Source organism: Osmia lignaria, chromosome 14 (genome assembly GCF_051020975.1).
Source record: "Osmia lignaria lignaria isolate PbOS001 chromosome 14, iyOsmLign1, whole genome shotgun sequence".
Taxonomy (NCBI): Eukaryota; Metazoa; Arthropoda; class Insecta; order Hymenoptera; family Megachilidae; genus Osmia; species Osmia lignaria.
The window spans coordinates 8,036,538-8,048,591 of NC_135045.1; the positions used below are offsets into that span (position 1 = coordinate 8,036,538).

General features: G+C 44.3%; 1 protein-coding gene across 4 annotated transcripts in view; it reads right to left on the minus strand.

The window, feature by feature from the left end:
* Positions 1-12,054, minus strand: part of LOC117605533 (homeotic protein antennapedia-like) — a 109,750-nt gene that overhangs the window by 68,639 nt on the left and 29,057 nt on the right. The window contains exon 1 of one of the 4 annotated variants that reach the window (XM_034326964.2): positions 3,051-3,684. The exons of the other annotated variants lie outside the window; for them this stretch is intronic. The gene's annotated coding sequence lies outside the window, so the exon portion shown is untranslated. Of the gene's footprint in view, positions 1-3,050; positions 3,685-12,054 lie in introns of those variants that run through there. 4 annotated transcript variants of the gene reach the window in all.

Sequence of the window (12,054 nt, forward strand, 5' to 3'; positions counted from 1 at the left end):
ACGAACGAACTTCGTGGGTGCCCACCGGTCGCCCATCGATACTCCTCTTTCCATTGGGGAGGAAAGACACACGCGTTCAAACCCAGACCGGCGACAAATACACCAGAGAATTTACTGCATCGCCGAACGTTACGTCATTTGGCCTCTTTCAAGTCGACCGCGAGTACCTCGACTTCTTTGTCGAGAGAATACGATGCTGAGAAGTAGACGCAAATGATACCCTGTCGTCTTAACGATTATCCCTTTAACTCCTTTTACCGGGGCCAGTTTCGCCCAGAAGACCCAATGTATATCGCAATATTTTATAGTATAAAGGTTGGTTCAAACTTGCAGACCAACAGATAAAAGAGATAACTAGTTTCGTCATTTGATCGAGGTTCTATCGAACGGAAACAATATACCAATACGTTCAATTCACACCAACGAGTTGAAACTTATTTTCATATCGGTCGATGGAGTTCCGGCGCCACCGTCGGGACCGGAATTTCCTCGAAAATCGCTGGTTACTCGGTAATATGGCGCTCGTAAAACACATCGACGATCGAGCACAAAACAACTCGGCCAAAAAAAAAATAGCACACGGAAGTGTCAGCAATGCGGTCGGTATCGATTCTGGAAACGTGAAAAATTGGAACGTTCAAGGATCTACAGCACATAAACAAAAAATAACAATTCGTCTCGTTTGATCGTTTCGAGGACTCTCGCGGATCGATAAACGACGATTGTGCAATAGCCATCCATTGTACTCGTTTCAGAAGTACGGTGCTGCTATGAATACAATAGAAGCGTTCTTGTGAACAAGACGTAAGTGGCGTTAGGACAACGCCGTAACAACACACAGAACGCGTTGTGTATCGCGGTAACGAAGAAATATCTGAAATCTCCACGTCGAAATCCTAAATAAAACGTTGAAGGGTAATTACAGATTATCTTCTCCTAATTACCGGTTCTCCTGATACAATTCAACGAAACGTTACAACCGCTCAATTTGCAAACGGACCTTGACGCACAAGCTACGGTTGAACACATAAAAGGTGGCCAAACGAGAATCTAAAGAGACTCATCTTTGTGTGAGAAATCGTCCACCCTGCTACCTATTTTAAATTTACTGTTTTGTCATTCTTTTAAGTAGATGCTACCCCTTAAACAGTGGCGGCTCGACCATTAACCCTTCTTTTACCATGTTGCAACCTCTCATCAAGCGAATTACAGAAATTATAAAACACACGCAGCGCTGATGAACTCGCGAACAAAGATGGTCCTCCAGTAGCGTAAAGGGCGAGGGAGAATTACCGGTACCTAGCGCTAATGTCACCCTCTCAGTGAGATAAGAAGCTCCAGCGAGCGTCAACCCCCTCCTGCCACCTCCTTGGCTGCTTCCTTATCCCGCGCCAAGACCCTTCGCTTGAATTATGGGGCGATTTTTATTATTCGCCTGCCTCCTTCCCTCTTCTTGCCTTCAGCCAACCCTCTTTTTCCTATCTGCGACCGCTCATAGGCTTCGACTGCACCGGGTACCTTTTTTCCACGGACAGCATGGACCTAAAGAATTTATCGGTGGAGTCTAATTGTAAGTATAATAGGAGATGGGGTTGAAAACAAATTGGTACCAACAATGGAGTCTCATAGACCACACGATATGTATGTAATTTAAGGGTTGATCAAGTGAAAGAGAAATAATAAAAGTTACTAATTCTAGCAACACGAATACCGATACAGGCATGACGTAAAAGGCAGAAACATCGAGGTTCCCGCGTATATAAACGCGATACGTGTCCTGCGTTTACACCGTTGATGTATGTTCTCAGCAGCAATCGATCTCTCTCACACGAACTGCTAATTGTGTGGCATCATAACTCTCTACATGTGCCTCATCCCTTTTCTCTCTTTCTCTTTGTCTGTATGTCTGTTTCGCTTGTGCTACTGTAACCCCCGTCCGGTACACACGTACGGGAACACACCGCTTGTCCGCTCTTCTGCCACTTTATACGATCTCGGTTAGGAACGAGCATGTATTACCTTCGCACGCGTGTGCCCGTTGCAACACGGCGAAAAGTTGCGCTGGTTACACGGTGTAACACGAGCTATTATAGTTGCCAGTGTAACGGCTGAACAAAGAGAGATGGGATGACGAAAATGGGGGGTGGCCGCTACGGGAGTACATTACCGAAACGTTGTTTACGGGGTGGCTTGACAGTTTTTCGGCCCATTGCCGATTACCGTGCACTCTGATACGTTTTATCATCGGTGTTTAACGAGAACTCGGTCTGGTTGCCCGAGTTTGAAAACTTTTGAAAATTTCTTCCGAGTGGGAGCGTTGATTGATTTATCATATCTTTGCCCCAATGTCCACCCCTAATTTAAGAGTTAAATTACATCCATTAATGTTTCAAGAACATTGCTTACTTATCGAGGCAGGTGCATGGATGTTTTGTCAATAAAGGTCGATTTAACTTTGGCAAAATTCATCGTTAACCAATGGAGGGGAGAAGAGCGTTTGCTTGTAAATGCGTCGATCCGTCATGTTATCGTTACTTCCGTTTACGCTTCATTAATTTTAATTAATTTCTATAGCCGTCGGTGATTCATTTCAACCGGGGCTATTATCCGTGTTTTTAACGAATCTATCGCAAATGAACTCACGCGAATCGCACGCGACGAATTGAAGCGGCGTCGCGCGTGCCGTGCATATCGAAGAACTGAAATTTACATGCCGATTAAAGTTCATTAATTGATGAAATTATTGAATGGCCGTTACAAAACAAAATTTTAATTCCTTCAAATGATTTTGATGTAACTTGACAATTATTAATACGGAAAACTATCTCATTTCTTGAGAAACGAAAATTTTACCGTTAAACCTATGTTTATAAAAAGACCGGCGATGGTGTTGCCACCTAGTCAACCTAAATTCAAAATTATACGCTCCGTGAAACATCTAAATATAATGAACACATAACGCGTCTTCTTTTAAACTCATAAATCACCGCACAACACACAATATACCAACTATAAAATATGATCATAAAGACAATATTCCAAAAAATTACCTGTTTCCAATGAGTTCCATTGCGACGCTCATAGTATTTGACAGGTCATCATAAAGAAGAAGCTGTTTTCGCAAGAAGTATCAAGTCACTGGTCACATACAAGAACAAGGAAGAAAGAAATACACACGCGTATACGTACACCTAATTTTTTTTATCGCATGTGATTCGTACACGAAGCGCGGGTTAGTTCGGTCGCTTGAAGCTGGATCGTATTTCTCAAGGGCGCGTGCCACCGGACTAAGTTACGAGGCGTTTATGAGCCATAAGCGATTCCACGGGGTAGATAGAGTTACTTAGACGAGTTATTTCACTACTTTCCTGCGGGATGGCGCGAGTGGGACGGGCTATGGTTGACGCTTCTCGCGGCAGCCCGGCTCGGCCGGATCAGAAGGACCGCCTGCGACTGCCTGATTTACTATGGTGGACCCAACGTACCACGGACCCGGTCTACCCTCCGCTTCTATGACGGGATTTTTCGTGATGGGGGTAAAAGGGGGACTGGTTAGAAGAGTGGGGTAAGGGTTGCTAAGGGTGGGGCTTACAAGAATCGTTCTGGATCGAATTCGACAGACTTCCCACTTTCGCCTGTCACTTGATCTTGTAAATAAAAATGTATATACCAACCCCTTTTATATATTTCTTCTCTCACGAATTAAAAAAAAAACTAGTACTTCTAAATAATTTATTACAGCAGTCAAAGCGTGAAAACAAAATTCTTAAAAGATTAATTCAATTTGAAGCGAAACGACATCCTAGATAAGATGTTAATTAGAGACACGCTCTTTGAAGCAAGAAGAAAAACAGTTGCGCCAGAGTTACACGTCACTCCGACTTTATTTTAAGTCGATTCGATCCAACTAGGAAACTTCCTGCTTGAACGGCCGCTTTAGTAACATTCCAGCGAGCCTGAAAGAATTATTTCAGAGGCGTGTACAGGCGCACCGTGTAAAACGTTCATCGCAAAGCGCGTTTCTAACGGAGTGCACGAATCCTTATCCCACATTTTCCCTCGCATAGTTACACGTTGGCCGTGCGCTTTCATTCTTACTTAGCGGCAATGAAAAAAGAACCAGAAGCGCGACATTCCTGCATTACGTTATCCGACGCATCGCGACGACCTTTTTTCTCCGTCCTCAAGTTCGCCCTTGTCTAGTACGACCAAATCAGAGCCGCCAAAACCACAATCATTCAATTTATAAAAAGTAATTTTTTCTTTAAAGAAATAGCAACTAGAAAATTTTTCAAGCGAAGACAATTCGCATCAAAATTTTTAATTCTCACGAAGACCAAAATGGCATGCAAGAACTTTCAACAGTCTATTTTTTTCTATCCAGCTGCCATCTTCAATTTTAATTTGCAATTTCATCGTTGCCCCCAAAATTACCAAGATTCTTCGAGTGAATATCGTGGACGATGAACGCGAAGCAGCTCGTGATATTAGAATATCTAATGAGAAAAAATTTATCGTCCCCTCTAGTGCTTTTCACAAATTTTTCCGAAGTATTAGGGCGGAGTTTACACCCATGGTACGCCCTGTAACCCTCCCCGAAATAGACACGATGGTTGCGTGGTTGCTGCTGCCCAACTCCATGAAATCCAACGACAATGGAAGACCCCAGGGTGCATCCCTTATACGGGAAGTCGTAGGTATGCGACCTTAGTGGAGTGTAATTTTCCCTTTTTGCCTATTCCGCTGCACGCACCGTCTTTTCACGGGCCGATGGATTCCTTTGCCTAAATTAATAGCATTTATATGCCAATGCTGCTGTCGCGGTGTCACGATATTATTTTTCTATGGCCGGGTGAAAAGGCATGAGCATATGCACGACCATAACCCCGTTCATAAAATTTTTCAAGAGGGGTTTTTTCTTCTTATAGAAGGTTGACAGGAGGTTCGTTGCGAAGCATTAATTTAAATGTTTGTGCCACAATGGGGAGCTTAATCAATCGAAAATTTGACGCGTAAACAGACACAGAGCAGACTCGAGAAATTACTGATTTTTCTGGGTGAAATAAATTTTTCAAAGAAATGTGATGGATAACTGTAACACGTGAAGGGGTAGTATGACTCGTCCACATGTTCGTAATTTAGTGCTGTTTAAGGGGGTTAGAGAGGACAGATCGTGTTAATATTACTACATAATGGTTTATCGCAAAGCAGCGTAATTAATTGATCAACATCAAAGGATCTCTAAATTAAATTTTCGGTCAATTATCTCTTTTTAATCATCGTGTACGTTCTCCGATTCTTCTTGTTTTCACGGATCTCCTGTGATCAAGAATCGATCGCGTGTCGGGGAACTCGACGATGCCTTCCCACTTTAAAGCCACTCTCTAACGCCTGTAATTTTCAAATTACTACTATCAGATTGTGTACAACCTACTATTAACTCAGATAAAAATCAAATGGATGAAGATATCAAAATATGAAATATGCTACACTGAATCAAAGACTCAGGACACCCCACCAACCATAGGATTCCAAAATGAACCGCGATATCCTAGTGAAGTTATCCACGGACTCAATTAGCCTTAGGCATCAATCTAAATTCGCGGCGAGCTTTGTCTCAGCACGGTTGATTGGTCTGGGTAGAATTACATCGCGACAACCGTGGTCTAGAACTCCGTTGGCTGGGGTGTAACGTTGTTGCGACTAACGACGAGAAAGCAGTATATTAACCCCGGCGTGTAGCAAAGCCGTCTGTCCTGTCAGACTGCTTGGCTGCGTAGTTCACAGCGTGGATAAGAGGAAGAGAGTTGTTCGAGGCTAGACAAAGGTAGACTGTTTAGGCAGAAGGGGTTAGGTACGCTTGATATCTCCGTAGGTAATACGGTGTGGCCAGTGCATTACGTAACAGTAAACTCCGGTATTCAGGGTTAGGCGAGCACGTGTACAACGTTAACGCGTACTCGTGCCTTGGATGGGTGGCGCTTTACCCACCACCGACACCCCCATATCGGACGTGGGGTCGCTTGGACACGGCGGCACGGATGACAAACGACATCACCGGTTGGCACGTCGCTATACGATACCCAGATCCATAACTGTCATCGCTTCTAAACTGGATCTGGGGAGAATTCAGATTGCCCGACACGAGGCCTCGCCGACAGGTTGCGAAAATCGCGAAACGTGTTGAGTGATTGGAACGTACACGCTCGTGATACCAGCGTGATCTATTGGCTGCTTGTAACGAGATGTACATGAGAGAAGGACTTGCTTCGATGGGATTTAACAGTGTTTTAGGTTCTCGGGCAAATGGGAGGACTTAAGTAAATAACGACATGATAATCCTCTGATAGGAAGCATGTCGTATCAGCTTTGCGCTAATCAGATACCAACCCGACGATGAATAATTTTTTAATTAAATCGTGCTAATTAAATTTTAAGCCCGGAACGGGGAAGCTTTCGTGATACGACACTATTATCCTGGTCGAATAACCGTGGCACATATAAGAAATGTTCAGGCGCGATGGTAGAAGGGCAAAAAAGTTCAGGACACTTTCGTCGGTATCGTAAGAAGAGGAACAGGTAAGAGGGAACAGGTTGGCATAGAGGGTAATGGAACACGACTTCTCGTGCGCTCGTGAAAGAGTGAGAAAGTGGAGGAGAGGCAAGTGCGACCACGAGGCCGCAACCGCAGTGTGGGAAGTGAAACGAGCCGAGTGGCGCGGCTTTTAATGGACTGAGGGAAACAACATTAAGTTAAGAGCAAAGCAGGGTGTGAGGATTACACGGGAATAGTCGTGGCCCTTGTAGAAGCAGCTAAAACTGGGAGCGACCAGTCAGAAGGAGGTATACTACGATTCATAAACCACCAATTATCCCGTCCAGCCCTTCTAAGTCCTTCCGCGAACTTGAAGGGTCATTACAATCCAAAGATGCTCAATCACATCAGCTACGGTCAGTTTAATTTATATTACCCGAACTAGGAAGAAGTAGGTCGTAAAGATTGTATTTTGTAGTATACCGCCACATTTATTTAAATCAACCCTGCTTACGTGTTGGAATGTAACAGTACAACGAGAAATTGGGTAGCACCAGTCTTCTTCAAGGTATCGACGGAACAACGCCTGGGAAATGTTCGACGTAACAGGGAGGCTAGGCAATTTATCGAATGATAAATTCCACGAAGATAGGATCGTGGTTAGATTAAACGACGATTCCTGCTCGTCCTTCTCGTTTCCACCACCTATTCCATCTACAATCCCCGAAAGGCAGTGAAATTAAATATAGGGGCCGAATTGCAGCCGCGGCGGCTGCGGTGATATAGGCTTCTCCTTTCCTTCTCTTTCTTCCTCACCCCTCTTTCTTGACTCTCATCTCTCGTCGCGGAAAAGTGGTTCTAACATTTCTGCTCCCTCGACTGCTCTCGCTACTTCTTTCGCCCTTATCTGCCACCGCAGACTTTCCCCTCTACTATCGTCTTGACAAACACCTCCCCCTTGTATCTGAAAGCCACTCGGTTCGCCAACCCTCCGATTTAGATCCTGGCCCTATAGCGAGGCAACCGCTATCACGCACAAAAAAGGCCGCTCTTCAGATAAGCAATAATACTGGGCCTCCGGTATCAACATCCGCTATCCGGCCAATCAGGATGATTTAGCTTGACAACGCGGGGAGAAAAATCTTCTTCGAGGACGTAGAAGAAAAATACAATCACCAATCCCTTTTGGCGAAACTATAATATTTTGCATCGAGATATGGTGTCAGGAAGTCTGAGAGGCTTAATAGAGAATCCTCGAACTACAGCCCGATCACTCTTGTTGAAGAGTAATTTTTGCAAAGTAACAGAAAAAAAAATTTCTTTTTAGGTATTGCCTTTTAAAATAGCGCAATATACTTTGTCCCTTAAAGAAAGTGGTTTCTTATTTCCTATTCAACTGCATTCGTTATCTACGAAACGTGCAACAATGGATCGAGTGTTTTTCTTGAACAGGTAAATAGCGATGGCGACTGCCTCGGAATCCAAGATCCACGAAGGTGATGTTGAAGATAACGCTAATTCCGGATATTTCGCACCCCGGCCAACGATACGTCGAGGTCTTCGCTATACCCCGCTAGACATACCCCTTGCAACCCCTATCATTGGAGTAAATGGCGGTAGTGGTGGTGGTAGCTGAGGGTGTACGAGTATGCGGGGTGAGTGGAGAACAGAGCAGAGCTGAGCAGAGCGGAGCAAAGCAGAGCAGAGCAGCAGCGTGCTGCCCGCACCAGGCGCCCCTTCGCATATTTCACCGGGAATTTACGAGCCTCGATACGACAGGGAAATTGCAAGAATGGCGGAGTAATCTATCTCTCCTTGCCTCCGTGGGTTCTCTCTTCTTTTCCCAGGTTCCCTCTCTCGAACAGCCCTCTTCTGATGCCCGCCCGCCCGCGCATCCACGCTACCTTTTACCTAACTCACACACGGTCACATAGGAAGAAGCAAGAAAATTCCGTTATCTAACCGAAAAGATAAAAGAGATTTGTCCTTCCGGTTTTAAACGGACCGCGATCATCTAATTGTGCTATCCAGATGAAAAGTGAACAATTTATATCTAAATTTAACATTTTGACGGTCATTAATTCTGATATTAAAAATAAACTACGAAGACACATCATCCCTTTTAATAATGTTAAGAAGATCCTCAAGAAACAGCTTCAGATCTTCCTGTGAGTTACGAGGGAGACAGTGGTCATTGATAAGTTAATTAATTGGAAGGACATAACGCGTGGGTAAGCGGCATGTAAATCACGAACGGGTCAAAACAGTAGGGAGGCTGCAACACGTGCTTCACCCTCTTATTGCGCAATAATTGCACGGAAGAGTGCCAGGAGCATTCGGTCCGAGCTGTTTTATTACTGTTTTCCATCCGCATCCTTCGCGCCGCGAAAGTGACTAACGACTGATACGCCGGTGCACGCAATTACGTGAAATATATCTGACCTCCTAGAGGCGAAAGACAACTATGGATCGTTCTAGCGAGCGACACTTATTACTAACTTGGATTTTTTCTTGGACTAACTTGGATTCTATCTCCACGATTAATATTTCAATTTCACAAAAAATTTTATGTACGCTTCTATATCGAATTCTTCTATATGATTAAAAAGATTAATTAAAAGCTAGCGCGTTAATAGATATTACTTTTGTAACGTAGCTTCATTCTGTTCGCATAATTCCATGGAAATCCGGAAAGGGACTCGGATATCCTCCAGGTAGCTGTATCTCTATGCTGCACCCCTTAACACCTCTGTCTTTCCTTTCGAAGTTGCTTCGAGGTGGCAAGTAATGGCCAATAGATATATCAACGGAAATAATTACACATAACACAGTGGAATTTCCTCGAAATATACGCGGTACATCGTGATAATCTGAGTCGAAATATAAACTCTATTTTGAATTACTGCAGGAGGATACTTCAAGATCAAAAAAACACCTTCGAACCTTGAAGGGCCGAGACGATAGAGGAGCAGGAGAGATAGAACCAAGTAAAATGCTATAGGTGAGCGTAGTTGCTGTACATGGGTAATACATGAAGAGAGAAAGGGAACCCCCTGCGCGGCACGGGTTAGCGTGCAGCTATATCTACATAACGTAGTGTAGCGTAGCCGCGGCCGCCGGTCGGTTTAATTTAACACAGCAGCTGTAATCCCATCCATTACGGCCGCGGTAATATACGATCGCTCGAGATTCATACTCCGTTTTTTCACTAATTAACAGACGGGACAAATCGCTCCGCCGATTCACCTCTCCGTCCCGCCAGACCCCACTTTCCATCCCCTAAACCCCTACCTACAATCTCCCGCGCTGTTCATTCTCTTTTCGTCCAACGGCAACAAACGCTTTGTTTCTTCGCACTAAAATTTACCCGTTGTTACAGATGAGTTTCACTTGGCCACATCATTTTGCTGATACTATTCGTTTGTGCCCTCGCAATCCGTTAGCCCTTAATGTTTCTAATATGCATTAGCAGATAGATGTTTTAGAAGGTATGTATTTAAAACTATGAGACAAGAAAGCAAATGTTAAGGAGATTATTAATTTCCCTTTACAATGTTCCAATAATAAGGCTAGATACTTCCACGCGGGACCCCGCTATAAAAGGGGCACCAATTCCAACGACGTAGACCGCTCGATGAAGGCGCGCTAATTATTTCCTTCGGAAAGTTTTTATGCATCGGTCGATGCCACGGAGGGTTCGTCACGCCTCTTGTATTGACGGAAGAGTTATTACTTCGTACCACTCCGACCGCATCGCCACAGGATTGCTATGCTCGCGCACGGAATGATCGATCGATGATCCTTAATTATTCCTCTCGACGTGAAAGAAAAACGACCGCCATCGCGATGATAAGGAATCCCGTTGAAACATTCCATTGCGCAATTAATAGCGTTCGAGAGTTCGATTTCAGTGAGCCTGAAGTGGTGCTGATACAATATCTTCTTGAAAGTATCAGTTGAAAAGGCTTTGCACCCCCATCTTCAACAGCAAACAGTTTGTTAGAAACTGCTCTATTTCGACATGTTTTGAACCTTCATCCTCAGAGAGAGAATACTTCCACGTTAGAGAGAAGGTCGTGACGAAAATCGACGAAGTTTCACGCGGCAGCTAAAGGTGTCGAGCGATGAAAAGGGACGCGAAAGTATGGCAGACACGTGGCTCACGTGACTGTATGCCACATGAGGGAGTCGAATGTGGATATAGAGCGCAAAGAGGAAGATAGCCTAACCGGCGAGAGATAGATAGAAGAGGGTCGCCAGAAAGTTTTGCCGGTATAACGCGAACCTCTTCCTCCTCGTTGTCGAGTCTGCGCATTCACCGGTTGGATTTAATTGGATGGACACCATCGCGGGTTGCTTAATTAACTAATTAATTTCACGCGGGATACGAACGCGGAAAGACACGGTTGTTCTATCTGCCGGTACCTGTTTAATGACTTTGACTTTGGAATTAACGTTGTCCTCGTGAAATTCCATTTGAATAAACGACACGCGTTATAATCGACACATCCCAAGCGATTTGTCGAAAAATTCGAACAATTTGTTGAGGTCCATCGAGATAGCCATGGCAGAGCATTAGAAGTTAGGCGATCGCATTCGTTTTGTAGAGAAAAACGTAAATAACTGCAGGGTGAAGACAGACACACACTGAGAGAGCGAATTTAAAAGCGTCCTCGTGAGCGCGTAAATTCGTGTTCCAGTTTAATTAAATTTAAATGATTGTCTCGGCTTTCGATTCAAGTGACCGCAGCTCGTTCGTCACCAGGGGACAAGCGAACGCTAGTCCAGCCAGAAGCCGCCATTTATCAACGGGTTCGCATAAATTGCCGATATGAACATCCGCGTACTCTAAGAGCGTACTGTTTTCACCGGCACGCTTGCAGTAATTATAACGAGCCTCGACCTTTGTCACGTGTAAGAGAAAACGAGCAGAGAATGAACTGTGAATGGTCTTTGTACTTTTCTGACTGTACCATTTCAATCATTTTAAAGTCTTCAAGGGTTGAAGCATAGGCAAGATTTCCCTCGCACAAAACGTATGCTCGCCCCACGAGAAAGGCGCTTGCTCAGCGAAAATGAGCATAGGTTGAACGATTTAAGGGCAAGAGTGGAAAAAAGGTGGATTCTCAAGTAGAACGACCCGAAAGGGTGAGTCCAGGGTGCGAAAATATGGGGGAAGGCCGGGGAAAAACTTTAGTTCATTGTGGATAAAGTGAACGCCTAAAGAACCACCGTGCAAATGAAGTAGAGTCCAAAAGTACTAGGGTTTGGTAGCGAAATTAACCCTCGTTGAAAAGAAAGATCAAGGTTTCCTGTATTTTAATTCCAGTTTGTAGGACTATAATATTTTCATCAATATAAAATTTAACTTCAGAACCAATTTATCGTTCTGTAATTCGAGCCGCCCCGTAACAGTCGGTTCGAATGGCGGCAAATGAAAATAAGGACGCGGGTCGATGGCAGCACAACAGGAAGCTAGGATCGCTTTCGAGAAAAGAAAGACGTATGCCGATAAACAG